At 34.8% G+C, this 20,276-nt stretch overlaps 1 long non-coding RNA gene across 1 annotated transcript; it reads left to right on the top strand.

Annotated features, from left to right (window-relative positions):
- The first annotated feature begins 443 nt into the window (after window positions 1-443).
- On the top strand, window positions 444-11,446 carry LOC146998964 (uncharacterized). Its single transcript, XR_015039848.1, has 4 exons — window positions 444-606; window positions 2,145-2,222; window positions 2,460-2,525; window positions 11,272-11,446. It is a non-coding gene; the product is annotated as an uncharacterized LOC146998964 (long non-coding RNA).
- Window positions 11,447-20,276: the final 8,830 nt, after the last annotated feature.

Genomic DNA, 20,276 nt, shown 5'->3' with positions numbered 1-20,276 from the left:
AATACTAAAAATTTTTTACACGCAGAATCGCTAATTAAGAAACTATGTTGCGTGCAATTTGGTAGAAATATAAAGCAATAGGTCAGTTTTCGAATCACAATGTTAGAATCAGGTTTGAAATGAAATTTACTTAAATATTATATTTTAAAAAAATTAGTTTGAAATACGTAATTTTAATGTATAGTTTGGAAAGCCATCAATAGATGGCGCTACGAGTTAAAATTTAACATTGTAATCTTATTTCTGCAAAAATTCACGAAGTAATTGATTTTGATATCAGTTATAAATCATATTTTTTTCTAAATAATATTTAGAAGCGTTTCATATATTCCTTTATACACAGTTTTCACTAAACATTGTCAGCTGTCAGCAGAATGACGTTTACGGCAACCCTATTGCATTGCTATTCCGCACTCGTTTTGTTTACATTTATTTGTACTGTGGTCAGTTTGCAAAAAATATGCGAAAATATCAAGGACGACCGAAAAATTATCCTGGTTTTAATAAAAGATCCAGAATTCAGCGTAAACGTCGAGCTCAAGAAAAAAATATGAAATTAAATTCCCGAGATGTGGAAGATTCCGAACAAGCGGATGTTTTCGAAAGGTGAGAAATAATTTATTCTTTATATCGACTACCCCGTGTTTATGATTTCGTAGTAAGTTAATTCCGAAGTAAAATATGCGTATTTTTTTTATTGAAGGTCAGAAATTATTGATACAACTGCATCTGTGTCAAAGGAGAATCATTGCCCGGATGATTTTTTTACAAAGTTTTTTTTTTTTTTTTTTTTTTTTTTTTTTTTTGTATGTGTGTGTATGAGGGGATGCTAATAATTGTTCAATTCTGTTATAATAATTTATTCCTCCATTCACACTAAATTGTTGGGAAATATTGAAAGGGTAAATTCCAATTCACAAGGAATTGCTGAAATAATTGAATCTTTTCAAAAGTATGAGCATGTTCTTGCGATCTAAATTGAATTCACCATCATTACATGTATTATTGGAAATTTTATAGTCATATGTTTGCTACGAAATGCTTTGTCAGTTACCTATGGTATATTTTAACAGGTGTATGCACATTTATTCATGTGCTCGCTGTTCAACTTGCTTTTTTTTATTATGTCATTTACTTGGATGTTAAAACTTTCTTTTAGCGTTGGAACATTTTATGATCATTTAGTAAAATTTATATATAAATATATATTATTGCTTGTTTATTTATGGTTCTGTGTATTTGTCATGTATGCATGTTGTGAAGTGTAGTTTTTGAAAAATATGTCACAAATGTTAAATTCCACCAAAAGCTGAATTGAATTGATATTGGGATGCAGGTAATTAGAAAATATCTGCTGTGTATTTTGAGCGTAAACCAAACTAGTGCCAAGAATGGGACCAATACGCTCAGGCTTGCTTAGCCTTTTTGCCATTGTCCAAATTGAATTATCTCCAGTATAAAGGGAGTGAATGCTTTCTCTGTATAACATTAAAATATCCGTCTGATCAAAAATCTACCAATAAGAAACTTTTCATATGTTATGTGACAGACTTTCTGCAAACAGAAGTCCTCAGCTGTGTTCTTGTACATGTTTTTTAATTGTGGTTCAGATGTGTACTTCTCAAAGGAATTCTTCTCATAGGAAGATTATCTGAACATTTAAAAACTATATTCTGCTTTTAGGGGCCTAATATTTTATGCCCCTAAAATTAATATTGAAATTTCTAAAATGTTGAAAAATATGTCATCTGGATTCTGTACAAAAAATATAATCCCCTTTTTCATTTCTGCATTTGCAATTCCTGCATTTTCTTTATTCCTACATTTTTTAATTGGAAGGAATTTCATTCGCAGAGCCCTCTAATTTATTCTTACAAATCATGTAGTAATGTACCATTTTAGATAGATATAAATAACACATTTTGTAATTTTTCTAAACTGTGGTTATACAGCATGATATAATAGCTACACAGGGTATGGCGAAACAGTATACAGCAATATCTGTCGCACTGTCTGAGATGGGTGGTAGTCATACATAGCTTAATGCTTAAATTTGTTATGTGTTATTTATTTATTCATGTTTTTTTTTTTTTTTTTTTTTTTTTTTTAATTATGTTATAGCAGTTTATTTCTTTCATTCTTAGGACCGGAAGTGAAAAATTTGACTTTTCTACGCCAGAAGTTACAGCTAATGTTCCTAAGACAAACCAGGCTTTCCTGAGGTAAGTTGGTTTATTTTTAAAATAGATATTAGCTGTGCATGATATTACAGTTACTTAATTATGGTTAACTAATTATGTATTAATTTAGAAGTCAAGCAACCAAAATCAGCGTTATATTTTCAAATAGTGAATATTTCAAAATATGATGCTGATTTTTGTTGCTTGACTCTCAAATTAATACTTGGTCGGTGTGTTATTGTATCTTAATTAAACTAATTATGGTTCTTTTCTTCTCAGTTCTGATCTGGACATTTCAGTTATTGACTCTGACGTAGAAGGTAGAAATACAAGCTCTCTTTTGGGGTAAATATGTATTTCTCTATGCCAAAATTAAAATGTCATCATTTATGTTTTTCTTTTATGGTGTTACATTATGTTGTTTACATACTGATAGCTATTAAAACTGTTAAATATAATATTGTAGCTATCAAAAAGAGGGGGATGAATTTGATTTGTACCAAATTTGGACGTTTTGCATGAAAGAACTTGAAAATAAAAGATTTTTTTAAAAATATATTCATTGAAATCAGTGAAATTTTCAGTCGGGACACTGAAGCAAATGAAAATATTTTGGGGTTTGATTCTTTTGATGGGAGCCTCATCAATAAGCCTACTATCTTTTTTAAATATTGCTTCTTTTTCATTGTTTTTATGATGTTTTATGTTCCCTTCATGAAAGAGATTTTAATAATTTAAATTTTGTTAATAAAATATAACAAAATGAAATCTGTGATTATGTGGCTGTTATTTTTTCCATATATATTTATTTGAGGAAAACCACAAATTTTATTATTTTACAGAATTTTTAAGAAAAATATAAGGATAAAATTTTTTAAATAATTCTGATTACTACCTTTGCTTTCCTCTCATAATGTGCCTCAAATTAGAGCAATTAGGCAACAAATTTAAGTCGTGATCTTTTTTTTCCAAGTTTTTTTTTTAGGCTTAGGAGTATAAATTGCTTATCCCCACAAGACAGTGCATCTTCTTAGTATGCCATCCTAAGGCTCCGTTCACATGATGGTATAAATGTCATAGACGCATAATCATAAGGCACAAAATGTGGGAGTTCCATTCACACCTGCGAGAGAGGGTCTAAGCCATAGCCAATTAGAGAAGCTAAATTTGTGCATGCATGTATGTGTCTACAGCTTTCTCTCTCAATAGGTTTTATGTATATGCTCTGATTGGCCGACTCTTATATCAAGTCGGCACAAAGTTGAAAACTTCAAGCTTAATGCCCAAACTAGTTTTTGTGACATAGCAAGGTCTGACTACAAAGCGTTGTTAGTTGGGAATTATGACATTTATACAACGGCTTGAATAGAGCCTTAGAAAGCCATTTGGTAACTGAGTTATCCACCATGAAAGAGTTATTCTTGCCCCTCTGAATTCAGTGTTTACTGGAACACGAACATTTTATACTCAGGTGTAGAGGCCCTTCATGTGAAACCTCCGGCACACAAAGTAGTGACTAATATTGCACGAGCAAATGACACTGCGAGCATGGAAGCAGCAGTTGTGAAGATGACTCATCTTCTTGTAGTAATATACTGGTAATCCAGTGTATTATTATTGTTAATTTATTTGCTATCTGTTGCCTAAATTTCCTAAACCTAATTGCGAATGGGCTGCCTGCATGGGCGTTTTCACGGTTTTCCCCGTGTATATGAGCCATTTCCCTTAGAAAGTCCTCCATGAAAGCATTCCTCCTCTTAGGAAGATCAAATGCTTTGCTGTCATCAAATAAGCCAAATTTAAACCTAATTTGTAATATTTATATATATTAATTATATATATGTATATATATTGTATATATATATATTTTAGCTTGGAGTCTGAGCCTCTTCAGGAGAACCTTAATGATGAATTTCTGTGTCCTGATTCACCTTTAATTATCGAAAGGGAAGATCGACGAAAGGCAAATCCATTACCATCTGGCAGAACAATTTGCAATATGTCTTTTGTAATAGTGCAGGCTAGGACATTAGAGCAACATTCCCTAAATTGTAAATTTGGAGGATCATTTATTTTTAACAAAGTGATTCGACGTGGTCTTGTCACTACATATAACTATGTATGTGATAAAATTTTATGTGGGGAAATGGCAACAATTTGTTCTGATATGGAGAAAAGCAGCCTAAATCAGCTTGCAGTATTAGGTGCGTTATCTATTGGCAGTGGATTTTCACAAGAGGAGGAAAAGTTTAGCATCATGGAAATTCCGTATATGAGCAACTCGACCTTTGCTTCTTGTGAGCGAACTACTGGCAAAATAATACAGGGATGTGCACAGGAAACTATGTGTGCTGCTATAGAAGAGGAGAAAAGGCAGGCAGAACTTCGCAATGATAAAGATAATGATGGTTATCACTGTATAACTGTCATTGTTGATGGAGGTTGGTGTAAAAGAAGCTATGGGCATGGTTACAATGCTTCAAGTGGCATATCTGTTATTATAGGCATGGTCACCCAGAAAATTTTGTTTGTTGGAATTCGCAACAAAGTGTGCCTTATATGCAGTGCTATTGAAGATGGCAAGATGCCAAATAAAGTGCACCTTTGTTGGCGAAATTGGAATGGGCCTTCTACAGGTATGGAAAGCAGTGCCATTGTGGAAGGTCTGAATTATCTCCAGTGTGTTCACAAAATACGTTGTACTCGACTTGTTGGAGATGGAGATGCTAACACAATGGCCAAAGTGAAAGAAAGCGTTTCATATGGAGGACGGGTGATCAAAGTAGAATGTGCTAACCATGCTGTTCGAAGATATCGCAGAGCTCTTGAGAAACTTCAGCAAAATACTGCGCGCTTCCCCGGGGCTAAAGGAATTGCTGCCCGTAAATTGCTGAAAATTAAAATGCCACTGTTAGTCAGAGGTGCTAGAGTAGCTATAAAAGCTCATGCTTTACCTAGCCATTATCAGCACACACAAGAAGCTATTGATGCATTAGTATCTGACTTGAGAAATGGGCCACATCATATATTTGGCAAGCATGATGCTTGTAGTGCTTTTTGTGCAAAGAAAGGTGCAGAGTTGGACAGCACATACAATTAAATTTTTTCCTCGGGTATGTTGCAAGCTATTGAAGCAGAAGTGGGAAGAGTACTGATATCGTGTAGCAGTACTCTTATTTGGAATGCCACAAATAATCCTGCTGAAAGCTTCATGAGTCAACTGTGTAAAACATCTGGTGGAAAAAGAGTTGATTTTTCCAAAGCTGGTGGCATGAACAGGCGTGCGAGTATTGCTGTCATGGCCTGTCAAAATCCAGCACAGCAGTGGCAAAAAAATGCACAAAAAGCTGTAACAGGAAGTAGCCCCAGGACTCCAACTTTGAAATTCTTAGCTTCCAGAAATAAGCGCCATGTAAAACGTCTTGAGAGACGTAGACTTTTTGACACTGAGAAGAAAAAGAGAAATATGAGGAAAGCAGGACATATTCAGCAAGGTGGGGATATTTCTTATGGTGATTTTCCTGAGAAACCAGACCTATCAGATGAAGCATATGAATTGGCAGCTAAAAATTTTTTTATATCAATTGAAGTTCCAAAAAAAGATTCTCTTGAGGCCGTAACACGTGGACAGTCATCATCTGAAAGATGGCGTCATGAAAGATCAAGAAGAATATCATCATCCTTTTTCAAAGATGTTGCTGATAGGCGTCCAACAACACTCAGTGCTGCTTTAGTGAAACGTATCATATATAATGATAACGTTTCAACTAAAGCATTAAAGTATGGCTTGGCTAACGAAGCAGTAGCCTTAAATCAATACAAGGAAAAGCACATGGGAAAAAACATCAGACGTTGTGGCCTTTTTATTGATCCTAAATATCCCTTTCTTTGTACTTCGCCAGATGGATTGATAGATGAAGATGGATTACTTGAAATAAAATGTCCTTATACAGCCAGATTCTCAGCAGACTTGTCAGACTTTTTCAGCAAACCTAATTCTGTTGGTCTTCGGATGGATGCTGATAATAATCTTTATTTACCGAAAAGCCACAAATATTATTTTCAAATTCAAGGGCAGTTAGCCATAACAGAGAGGAATTGGTGTGATTTATATATATGGTGCAGAGAAGATGCAATCACATTAAGAATACCCGAAGACAAAACTTTCTGGATCAGTTTAGTTCCAAAACTCGAAAAATTTTACGTGAATTGTATTCTTCCTGAGCTTGTTGATCCAAGAGCACCAAGAAAAATGTCTCTTAGAGAACCGAAGTATATTGTTGATGCTAGAGCACAGAATGAGAAACAAAAACAGGCCACTGCTTCTGTAAAACAAACACAAGAAAAAAGAGAAATTGAAATTTCAGAAGCAGATAAAATTATTTCATCTCCTAGAAAGAATGCAGGAGAGAAAAGAATCAGGAAACCAAAAATTATTTTTGATTTGTAATCAGTAACAAGCCAAGCCAGCACACCGTAACATTTTCTACGTCTGAATAAAAACTATGCCTGCAACAAAGCATTATGATTAAATCCATACCTAATTAGAATATTACCCCATTTCTCTAAAAAAAATATGTTCAAAAAGTCTCTGCTTTCAGTAATAGATACGTCTGATCAATTCTGCCATAATTCTGTAATCAATACTTGAAGCTAGAATCTCCTGTGCTGCACTGCCATTGCATCTCTTTTCTGAATGTTTCATCATCCACTTCTCATTCTAAATATTCCTGTGTGCTTTCATTTATAGCTGCTAACTTGTTGTGAACATTTTCTGCACCACATGTTATATTTTGCAGTGTAAATAATGCGTGCAATCATATATTTTGGTTTTAATCATCAGTAACTTTGGTAAAACTACATTTATGCAAAGAAGACTTCCATAAAGTCACAGTTTCTGTGAAAAAGAAAATAAGTTTGATGACCTCTGTCATAATTCAATAAATAATTTTTTAAAATAGCATCACCTGTGCTGCACTAACATTGGAAAAAATTAAAGTCATCTCTTTTCTGAATGTTTCCTCATGCACTTCTGTTTCTAAGTATTCTTGTGTGCTTTGATCCATAGCTGATAACTTGTTGAGAATATTTTCTGCGCAACATGTTACACCTCTGAACTTAAATACTTGCGGTAAAGAAGTATTTTGGTTTGAATCATGTGTAACTCCAATATAAGTCCATTTCTCCAAGGAAAACCTCCACAAAGTCACTGCTCCTGATTCAGCTGGAAGGACATCCATACAATGATATTTGAGAAGAAGACATACAAAATTGAGTATTGTGGAAAGATGATTGCTTATATCTTGAACGTGGATGATCCACTTGTCTACAAAACTCATAACCATTCTAAAAAATAAGGACATCAAATTTCAGTGCATCCTGCTCTCACAAGAGAGAAAGGTGATCATTAGAAGCCTTCCCAGCTCCACATGTTAATGCTGCCTCATGTTGCATAATATAATAATACACACACTGGCCAATCAATAAGAAACCTTTCAGATTTTCATCTGAATGCATGCTAGGGATGAAATATCCAAATTTTTTCTATGATTTGGATTATACTTGGTTAAAATGCCAGTATAAGTAAGGTGTAAGAGTGCTTTTCATGATGAATGAAGTAAAATGGGGAAAAAAGGCAGCAGATCGTTCACCATTTGAAAAAGGGGCTTATTGTTGGTGCACATTTAGTGGGGGCATCGATTTCGAATCCTTCTCTAAAAAATGTAACTGCAGTTCGAGCATAGTTTTCAAAGACAGTGATCGGCGGTATCTCCGACGAATTGTACGGCAGAACACGGATTCAACTATCACAAATCGTCAACCAAGGCTCTTCCCAACAAATTTCAGCTAGAACTATGCGCAGCGAATTGCAGAGGGATAGGAATGCATAGTTTTGGTGCCTGTAAGAAAATCACTCAGTTCTGCCGACATGCAAGACTTCATTTTCAGTGGTGTCGAGAAAAGACACTGGACATCTGAGGATTGGAAATGGGTAATGTGGTGGGATATTACATTATGTATTACATATTAAACATAAGTTATGGGTTACCTCATAACTACAGAAGGTTCCTGTTCGCTGCCAGAAAAGGTTGAAGTAATCTGCAATGTAAATTACCGACAATACATGAGCTTTGTTCATTTATGGGCATGATAAAATTTTATCGATGCTTTTTGAAAAATGCTGCAGAAACTCAAGGAGTCATACACGAAATGTTAAAGGGTGATAAAAAAAGATCATTGTAAAGTTCCATGCACAGATGAAGGTGTTTAGTGTATTTAATTATGGCAAAGCACACTAGGGCTATCTGCCTAAGAGAAGGGATGCCTTCGTGGAGGACTTTCTAAGGGAAACTGGCTCATATACACGTTACACATGGGGAAAACCACGAAAACGCCCATGCAGCCAGTACGTTCGCGGGATTCGAACCTCGGACTGAACTACCAGTGTTCAGCGATTTTACCGCTCTGCCGCTTGTAGGCCTGCACAGATGAAGGAATTCACCAGTTTGAGAAGTGCAAATCTGATTTAGTCAATGGTGCCCTTTTGTGTTTCCCAATGGATTACCCTTTGTGTGCAGATACATCAGACTTTCCTATAGGATCAGTATTGCAGCAATTGGAAGAACAAGAACAAGACTGAAAACCTATTGTGTTCTACTCTAAAACATTAAATAATGCACAGAAGGTTTATAGTACCTATGACAGAGAATTCTTAGGAATATATCTTTCTGTCAAGCATTTTAAACATGTATCGGAAGGACGCAAATTCATCATACTTACTGATCACAAGCCACTGTCATATGCATAGAAGCAAAAGAATGGGAAGGCATAACCCAGACAACAACACCAACTTCAGTATATATCGGAATTTTCAACTGATATTCAGCATATTGATGCCAAAGAAAATTTAGTTGCAGTTGAAGTAGTCTCAGTTACTGGCTATGAAGCAGTAGCAGATGCTCAAGAATATAATGAAGAATTGCAACATTTAATGACAGGTAGTGCTTCACTGAAATTTAAATCATCTACATTAGCATTTTGGAAAACATTAAGATGTGACAGCTCAACAACCAGTATCAGGCCTTTTATTTCAAAGCAATTTAGACAACAAATGTTTCATCAAATTCATAATTTTGCTCCTCTGGTATCAGGACAACTGTCAACGAGATGACTGAAAAATTTATCTTTCCAAATATAAAGAAAGAAATTCACGAATAGACTTAAAGTCCTGTTAATTGTCAAAGGAGCAAAGTCAACAGGCATACAAAATCTAAAATAGCCGAGTTCCAAGCACCTCATGCTAGATTAAGTATTGTGCAAGTTGACCTGATTGGGCCATTACCACCATCTGCTGGTAGGACGTATTATCTGACATTTATTGACCATTTTTCCTGTTAGGGAGAAGTAGTTTCTTTACCAGATATCACAAGAGAAATGGTTGTCAAAGCATTTTACAATCATTGGATTAGCAGATTTGTTGTGCCTAGTTCCATAATCTCAGATCAAGGAAGACAGTTTGAGTCGCAGCCTTTCAAGAGCCTTGCAAAAGTATGTGGTGCTAAAGTTTTACGTTCCACTCCATACCACCCACATTGCAGTGGGAAAATTGAGCAGTTTCTCAGAACTTAAAAAAATGCAATAAAGGCTCACAGCAACATCAGATGGACAGAAATCCTTCTAGGATTCAGAGTTGCAATATGTCCTGATACTAATCACTCTGTAGCTCAAATGGTATATTTTATGCAAATAAGGTTACCATGTGAGTTTTTCGACTACCTACCACTAAAACTAAACCTGAACCATTTGTAACAAATTTACTGTCTTTTATGGATCAGCACCAGTTTATCAACTGCTAACAAACATAAAATATTTATGCATAAAGACTTGAGATCATGTTCTCATGTGTTTGTGAGAACTGATCGTGTGAAAAAGGCACTTGAATTTGCTTATTGAGGGACCATTTTTTTGTGGTGAAAAAATATGATAAATATTTCCGAGTCTTAATTAAGGACAGACAAGTTAACATTTCATTGACAGACTGAAACCAGCTTATTTGTTACTTTCGAACAAATTACTAGAAACAGTGACTAAAAATAAAAAACCATTTCACATTTCATGTACCCAAAATTCTGATATTGTACCTAACGTCAAATCTATTATTCTAGATGGTATGAAAATCAGAAAATGTGTTGGATTTAAGGACTAATGTTTTGTATATTTTGCTATACTTCATCATCTTCTAAATATTAGTAAATATATATCTGCATTAGTGATAATCAGCTGTGAGCACATAGTGCACCATCTGCAACTCATTTGGGTATAAACTATGCTAGTGATTATAATGTCCTTGCTTTTTCCCATATGCCATATGTTGCATGAAATTTTGTTATATGAATCTAGCTTCCTGTGAGGAATTTCTGTGATCTTTCTAGTATGTATGGTCAAGAATTAGGCTTGTGATATACTGTCATGATTTTGCCCACATGTTCCCTGAATATACTACCATTTCCTTAGGAAGACTTCCAAGAAGAATACTGTTGTGAGTTCTAAGCCTAACTATGGTTTGGAACTGTTTATAATGAATTATTGGGATTCTGCACATGTAATGTGGATACAATTCTATTTCCATTTAGAAGATTTTCTGCAAAGGCAATGCTTTAGCTGTGAGATAATTCTGTTTTGGAAATAAAACTGATATTTATTTAGATTTGTGGTATTTATAAGGCAGTTTATCAATAGCAGGTAGCATCTTGCCTCTTTGCTTTGATCAGGGCCTGTGCAACCAGTGGTAGTCAAAATTTTATAATTTAGCAGAGGGCACTGAGCAGCAAACTTTAGAGGCAAAAAAATGTTCAGAACTTACGAAGACATCAGCCAGCAGAATTTAGGATATGCAGAGATTGCACTGAGTGGCAATAGTGCCATATGTTACATTTGCTATCTGCATTATTAATTTGTGAAACAATTTCAGCTGCTTGAAAATGCATTTTTCTGTTAGAAATTTGTATTTCTTGCAATTTCTTTTTTTGGGGGGGGGTCGAGAATATGGTGTTAAAAATATTTTATCATTTTCTTTTTTTTTTCTTTTCAGGTGAAAATTTTGTGCATGATTTGGCTTTCATTGAGACGTCTCTGGGTCAGGAGTTACTAAGGAAGAGAAACTTACATGCAGGTTGAAGCATGCAGTGTCAAATGTATAAGGAATATAAAAGATGCTGTATATTAGTATAAGTTTGAATAACCATAATAAAAAAATTTCTTGAAAATTGTGTTTTTTCTGCGAGTTATTAAAATTGGAAATAATTAATTACAATATTTATGAAAATTTTCGAAAATAAAAATACAAGTAGTATTTAAAAAGTACTGCAAAACTCATTTTTAAGTAGAAAAATTATTCTCAGATGAAATTCTTTATGCAAAAGGATTCGATTATGCAAAAGGACTTTTTTAGTATTTGAAAGGTTCATTTGAACCCAACAACTGAAACTAACGTATCCCCAGTTTATTGATACCAACCATTTTGTTGGTATCAATGAACCCACTACTTTCTAAAAGCATTTCTGTCAATTACTAAGGGCTAATGAACAAGTGTTGAATTCTCAAGATGAATGTTGCCGAAACAGAAAAAAGTGTACTTCAGAACATTCTGCAGTAGCTCAAACAAAGTCACGGACCTCATCTATACTGTAGTCAGAGAGAAATTATTCCCCTTCCTTTTCTTTCAAAAGCTGAGTTTCCAAACGCACAACGGGAGGCCGTTGCTAAAAGCTGTGGAACCAGTTTTATAGCTATTTTTAGCAACTTGTGAGCTGTTTTTCAGATAACACAGTAAATCTCGGGGAGGGGGAATTTGAAATCATGATCACTGCCGGTACGGCAGAATTTACGTACAGCAAAATTGTAAAATTCAGCGAAGCATCAAGCAATAAAATTTTAGAATTTTGTGGGAAGGGCACTTGACAACAGAATTTATTGCGTACAAAGTCAGCAAAATGCATAGCGCCGTACCTGATTCATGATACAGCAGTATTCATTACCAATAGCAAACTTGTTTGAGGATAAGTTCGAAAAAATGTTTTCTAGTTGTTACCTAAAATCGGTAAACAATAATCTTTGAAAGATTATTCGATTATATCGTTACTAATATGGTAAAAATTTGAAAAGCAATCAGAAGCCGTATCTCTAGGGTCTTCAAGTCACGATTGTTTTTATTTGTTCGAATATGATATTTATATCTCTCTTCCTACAAGTATGTATCTTCGTACGTATAAAGTATCAAAAATAATAAAAGTAATTAATAAATTTTCTCTAGTTGCCCTGAAAACTACATCTGAATATAAAGATAAGAAAGACATCAGTAAATTGCTGTTGTTATTTGCTGATCATAATGGTAATCAACCGAACATGATCACATATACCGTCTTCAAAACTTTGATTTTTATCAAGCTTCATATAAATACTAGGTTTTTGTTAGTCACGTAATTTGACATCCTAAATTTAAGATGACAGATGAAATAATGACTAGTTCTGAATTAGCTCACTCAGGAAGTAAAATTTTCTCCTTCCCGTCAATATAGCATATTTATAGCTCCCAATGATGGCGATCACTAACTAAATATGTTATGGATTAGAACCCTATTGCACTCCATAAGTTTTTCTTTATTCGCTTTATGTGCATGCATGCATGCTTGGTTGTGGAAGAAATTAAAAAGCCCCCCCCTTTTTTTTTTTTACTTAGGTTATTCGAATGTATACGCCAGACATTTATTTGTTGAACTGTAGTTATAATTTGGAACGTGGTGCTAGAGCCGTTGGAGCCGAACCGAACGTCAGTTTGTTTAGAATTATAGAGTTTGATTACGCCAAAGCAGGTGAATTTGGAAAACACCAAAATCGGTCATGCATCCAACTCGTTATCGAGGCTTGAACTCCGGATGAACTACCAGTGTTCGGCGGCTCGCTTGCTAGAACTGCGTTAGGCTCTTTGAATGTAGCAAAGCCACGAGGGTTACCTTCTTAAGATGGCAGGCCTTCGTGGAGTCATTTTCTGAAGGCTTAGATTAGGTTATTATGGCAAAGCACAGTAGGATGCCTTCATGTTGAACTTTCTTAGAGAAATTGACAACCCATACACGTTACACATACAGAAAATTATGAAAACGTCCATGCAGCCGGCCCGTTAGCCTTTATTCGAATCCAGGTCGAAACTACCAGTGTTCAGCGATTTAATTCCTCTACCGCGGGAGGGCCTAACTGCTGAAGGGAACTGGCTTGTATTCATGTTACACACGGTGAAAACAAACAATGCAACCAGCTGATTCGTCTGGCATCGAACCCAAACCAGTTCGAACTTCCAGTATTCAGTAGTTTTAACCACTCGGCCACTGGTGGCGTGTGGTAGGAGCCACAGATAATGTACTGAGTAGCAAAAATCCCTAATAGTGGCCCTGGTTACTAGTAGGATTGTAAGTATATTGGTAATCATCCAATCTACAGCAAGGAAATTTCGGAGCTTAATTGTAAAGTCAAATGCGACACTCCGATAAACGTGGTATATGTTCTGTAATATCTTTGCGTGTTATATACATAGTTTTTTTTTTCTTTCAAAGTTAGACAAGTTTACACAAACAATATAGGTCGAAAAGGGAGCTGGTCTGCGCCCGGTGAGCCTGTCGGCAGCGTCGCAAAGCGTAATTTGACTAACGAAAAGATCATGCTTTGGATCTGGTGATCTGGATAGTCACTTGTGTTGAAAAATAAATTTATTTCAACAACATAGGCCAAAAATTTAGTTGATCTGCGCCCGTGAGTCCGTCGGCAGCATCGTAAAGCGTAATTTGACTAACAAAAAGATCATTCTTTTGTATTTGGTGGGATTGCCGTGGTATTAATCACAAATAGTATATGGAAAAAGGTAAAACCCTTGACAGTAAAGGATACAACGAGATGCTAGTGCATGTTGACGCTGCTATCAAGGAAAAGAGTCGAATTGAGTTCCGGCGCAGAAAGGTAACGTTCCATCAAGATAATACCATACGTGTCTGCATTCACCGGTTAGCCTCTGTACGGACTCGAAAGGGATCTTTCACCACATCCACCATATAACCCCGACATCGCACGTTCGGACTTTCAGCTACATCTTGCTGGTCCTATCTTCACTTCTGCACAAGACGTCCGAAATGAGGTTGACCTGTGTTTGGACTCGGGCCACCAAGTTTCCGAGCCGAAGGTTTTGAAAAACTACCAAAAAATTGGCAGAAAAGCATAGATTTTTGGTAGTGATTACTATCCGCACTAAAGGTACTGACTGCTTTTTTTTCATAACTTTATGAAGAACGTTCGTGCTTAAAATTTTCGTTACAACCATTAAATTCTGTAATTTATGAATTCCTTCCCACTTCTCATGTATTTATCAACTGTTCTTTATGAACCTGATATTCCTACAATTATCAGCTGTACTTTATAAATCTGATATGTAGAAACGCAATTTGATTTTATGCATTTCAGTATCAAGTGAAATCTTTAAACTAATCGTTCATTATAACACTTTATGTTGTTTTCATTCAAAGCTGAACTCAAATAATGTGCCGAGGTTGAACTACCAGTAATAGGCGACTTTAGCGCTCGCCCGCTAGAATTTAGAGAGGAACTGAGTGCTAGAATTGGGTTAGGCTCTTTGAATATAGCAAAGCCACGAGGTGGCAGATAGCAGATGCTTTCGTGGAGGAAGTTTCTGAAGGCTTAGTTTAGTTTATAGCAAAGCTCCCCATACACGTTACACACGGGGAAGATTATGAAAACGCCCATGTAGCCAGCCCGTTCGCCTTGATTCGAACCCAGGTCGGAACTACCAGTGTTCAGCGATTTAACCGCTCGGCCGCGGGTGAGCCTAATTGCTGAAGGAAACTGGGTCGTATTCATGTTGCACAACAGGAAAACAAACCATGCAGCCAGCTGGTTCGCCTGGGATCGAACCGAAACCAGGTCGAACTTCCAGTAATCAATATTCTTAACCACTCAGCCACTGGCGGCGCGTGGCAGAAGTAAGAGCCACAGATATTGTAGTGAGCAGCAAAAACCTCTAATACTGGCTCTGGTTACTAGTAGAATTATATATTGGTAATAATCCAATCTACAGCAATGAAATTTCGGAGCATAATTGTGAAGTTAAATACGACACTCCAATAAACGTGATAAAGATGAAAAATTTTTTAAAAAAGGAAACTTACTATGCAAATACATGTATTCATTAGTAAACATTTTATAAAATTTATTCTTAATTTAGCGTTTATGAATTCTCAGAGAATTATCTCATCGAATTATTTTTTTCTCCTCTGGTAATCCAATATAATTGATTAAATTTATGTGCTGTTAATATCTTTGCCTGTTATGTACATAGTTTTTTTTTTTTTTTTTTTCCGTTCAAAGTTAGATAAAACTGAACGTACGTTACACTGAAATTACTTTGTCTAGAAAGTAAGCGCTTGAGTAGAAACAGATGTTGGGTTTTATTTTTAGAAGACATGAGATCGCTTTCTGTAAAGTAATGTTATAAAATTTTGAATTTGAAATAATCGTACTTCGTTTTTAGTAGCGCAGAATGATAAAGATTTAATGAGAATATAGCAAAGCATCTTTTTAGAGACGCTGTTATAATTTTGCTATTTTATTTTTTTATGGTAGGTCAAGGAAAAAGGCAGGCTGCTAAATACGGTAACAGCACATTACTCTGTTTCATATATAGCGAATCCGCTCTGAAATGAGGCACGAAGCGGTAAAGTAGCTGAACACCAGTATTTCGGTCCGAGTTTCGAATCCCGCGAAGGGACTGGTTGCGCTTTCGTGGTTTTACCCTGTGTAACGTGTCTAGGAGCCAATATTCCTTAGAAAGTCTTCCACGAAGGCATCCTTTCCCTTAGGCAGATAGATCGTACCGGTGTTTATTTTATCAACAGTACTGGTTATTTTTAAAAATGATCATCCTAGAAAGGTGATTGCCAAAAAGTATTCACTTCGCATATTTATACGTTATGCATGAATATACTCTTTTTAGTCAATCTAATATATATAAATTACTAATGCTTTAAAAAAATTCAATTTTCAATATTCTGTTTCCTATTTGTTCCTGTTCAATGAAACAGATTCATACACAGCAAATCCAAATGCATCGCTACAGGAAGATGATAAACCAGCACAGTACGTAATTACAGTTACATCCGGAAAAGAGTAGATATACATATAAATACATAATATATATATACGGTATACAACGATATACAATATATATATATATTATCGTTTTTTAGGATGTATCTATAATATGTATCATTTTACTTTATTAAAATATAATATTCAATTTTGTAATTTAGGAATTTCTTCTCCCTTATCATGTATTATCAGCTTGTACTTTATAAACCTGATACCCCTTCAATTATCAGCTGTATTTTATAAACCTGAAACATAGAAACGCAATTTGATTTTATGCATTTCAGTATCAAGTGAAATATTAAAACTGATTGTTCATTATAACACTTTATGTATTCATTCAAAGCGGATCTCAGATAATGTGCCGCAAATTATTTCCACACTAAGTTTTTTGTGCAAATAATACGTCCTGCTAGTGTTTTTGTAATAAAATGCATGTTATTGATTTCGAATTTTCGTTGCATCTTGATATTGCTGCCAAAAGATATTCAATCAACAATAGTATCTTTTACTACGTTTATGTGTGTGGATACATAGACCATTTCTCCGTGTACTAGAAAAACTTGATAATGATTTATCCACTTTTGAAGTAAAAAAATAATAGTTAGGAGTGTTATACGATTTTATAATACAAGTAAAAATATATATATAAAGCTCTGGAAAGTGCTAACACATATTTATGGAATATTATGGATGGTAATTTATGAAATATTATGGATGGATGAGTAAATGGAATATTATGTGCGTGCTATATATGTATACACATATCATCAAGTATAAAATCATTTATATATAATTTTTATGTCGCGATGAAATTTGTTTTCTTCCGCAAAATAACGGCAAATTATGAAACATTACGCAACATTGAAAAGCGTGATGAACAAATTTTGCGAAAAGAAATAGCGACTGCTGCACGTATCTCACAGATATCTTTCATTCAACACAAAGGTGAAAAAGTTCTATTCCTGTTCAAAACATACCCTGCAGTCTGAGTCACAGACGGAAGAAATGACAGCAGGTCTTTTGTTCAACTGAGGGGATGTGTTTTATGGCTTACTCACTTTCCCGCCAAACAAGTACAGAGGAAGGAAGCGTCGTTGCCATAGTAACCAGGCTGTAGGTAGTCTTACAGATTTGAGTCTTTATCGCTCAACGTTCGTAGCGCCATCTGTTATTAAAAATCGACATGAGAAAGGGATATTAAACGCTCTTAACAAAATTTGAACGCAAGAGGAATAGTTGCAAACTTCGAACAAGCAAATAGGATAAATACTCTGGGTTAACAGGTTTGAACTATTATCGCCAAAGTTGGCGATGTTTACATTTACCGGGTTCTCTGCGGAAGTGCTTCCGATGGTTGCAATTGTTTAATTTTACAACCCAGTATTCATCTTCGTTGCAGTAGCCATTTTTGCTTCAGTTTTTCAAATGCGCAATACACAACCACATTAGTTAGTTTCGCTTTTCGAAGAATTTATGACAGAGTCTCTTTTCTGTTTCTATTTTTTTCTCAAAAGTTTATCTCGATATGTTTTATGCGTTCAGATAAAGTAAACTCAATCTCAAAATGAAATATTAAAAGAACGCACAATTCATTTGTTTCTAATCAATACGCCATTTATTGGCAAAAGCAAATATCAAAACAGAATGAAAGTGTCTTACCTTGTTAACGCATAATCCATGCTGCGAATGTAAGGAACACACACACACACACACACACACACACACAAAAAAAAAAAAAAAAAAAAAATGTAGAAACATATCTGTTAGCCATGAGAATAGATAAATAAAAAGTTTCTAGCTGGTGTGCAAACATTAACAATCGCCCACAGCAGTGCAACTACGCATCTGAAAAGAAAGTTTCTTTTTGGATTAAGTCCACTTCCAATTACGGGGGTGAGGCAAGGTAAACGTGAGCAGCTTAATCGTTTCCATCCTTAACAGCGATTCTATGTAATAATACCTGCGGAATTTCTCACTGAGGTTCAAAATAATAATATGAATAATAGCAAAAAGTATTTTACTAGGTTTTGTAAGATGTAACAAATTTGTTTACTAATCGCTTTATTCATGGAAGCTCTAAATGCAAGCTAATACATATCTCCTTGCTTATTTATCGTTTCATTGCCTGAAACTAAAATGAATAAAAGCCACAGATATGTTATACATATACAAATATTTAAAAAGTTAAAAGGCATACGTAGTAAAATGACTTTTTGTAGATTTTTTTTTTTTTTTTTTTTTTTTTAAATCCAAAGTGGCAATTTGCCCTGAAAGACTATTAATTTCGTTTTGGCATTTTGCGTCGAAACTTAGGCTGCATCACTTTTCAAATTGTTGCCATCATATATTACCTCCCTGTATTATATAATACATATATATTATATATTTAAATGTTTAAAGAAATTAAATAATGCAGAATCTGCATGAATGTATGTATGGTTCTTGCTTTGTGATAAAACAACGTTACCTAGAGCCATCAAAACTTGAATAACGTAATCTTCCATAGAATATGGGCATGTGGAAGCCCTAATTTGAATTTGAAATTTGTTTTATTATCGATTTCAGATTTTGTAACAATTCAACGAAGTTTTGATTAAAAAAACTAAGCGATTTCAAAGCAAGCAATGGCAACACTGTACGAAAAAAAATTATTTCCAGTGCGCGAAACTGTATAGGAAATTCTAAATATGCTCTAGATATGCTCATTTTAAAATTCTAGATATGCTCATTTTAAAATTCTAGATATGCTCATTTTAAAATTATTTTGCGATATTGGTATTGAAATGAGTTCTATGGTTTAAGTGCGATGAACATGATATTTAATCAATAAAGGCAACACACAAAATGTTTTTTAAAAAAAAACTTTTAGACGTAATTTAAAATCTAAAAACCTTTCATTTTTTTTTTTTTTTTTTTTTTTTTTTTTTTACGAGTTCCAGTGGGAAATGTAGCTTTATTGCTGCCCAAAAAACGAATAGAAATATAATTGTAAATAAGTAGGCTTGCCACACGTCCCTGTTTTGAGACAAAATCCCGGTGTCCCGGGCGGTTTACTTCTCGTCCCGCTGAAAATTTAATTTGATTTTATAGATTTTATAGAATTTGATTTAAAGCTCTCAAAAGAAACTTTACAGAAAGAAAGACTTCAAACTTTAGTCCTATGCACGCAAAGAACTTGCTCGACAGTGTGAAAGAAGAATTTGATGGCTTTTATGAAAGATGCATTGCATACTTGAATCCTGGGAGAATAGTTTTGGAAATGCTGAACGGTTTTCTTGGGCCAATCTGACCAAAACAAATACTGTTAATTGGGAAAAAGCCGAAACTTCTGCTGCTGAAATGATTAACAGCAGTCTTCTTGATGTACCTGATATGCAAATAAACACTAATCAGCAGTTTGACGAAGCTGTGCTTGCTAAGGAGTATCTGCAGTCAAATTGGGAACAGTGGAAGCAAGGAGAGTCTACGAGAGATGCGATTACTTCAAGTGAAAAAAAATGGCTCAGGCTGTTTGATCCCTTCAAAGAGAATCACACAGCAGTTCCCCATTCTGATCAAGATTGTTGAGTATGCCTTCTGCTTACCTGGGACATCGGCACCAGCTGAGAGAGTATTTTCGTTGATGAACAACGCATGGACTGTTGATAAAGGTTTGATGAAGGAATCTACGGTAAAGGCTTGATGGCAGGTAAAATTAATATCGTATTAGCTTGTGAAGGTTTTTACAACAGGATTAAAACCAAAAAAGACGTTCTAAAAAAAGTCCTAGCCAATGAGAAGTACATGTAAATACTGCTAAAATTTTTATTCCCCATTTAAAGTGTTTCTTCTCATTGGCTAATTTATAAATATTAGCATGTAAGAAATAAAATGTTTAAATTTATATGC

The sequence above is a fragment of the Stegodyphus dumicola genome, chromosome 2 (genome assembly GCF_044657685.1).
Source record: "Stegodyphus dumicola isolate Sdum_Otavi_A_Nest chromosome 2, ASM4465768v1".
NCBI lineage: Eukaryota > Metazoa > Arthropoda > Arachnida > Araneae > Eresidae > Stegodyphus > Stegodyphus dumicola.
Note: the sequence above shows the minus strand (reverse complement) of the source record. Positions and strands in the feature narration are given on the sequence as shown.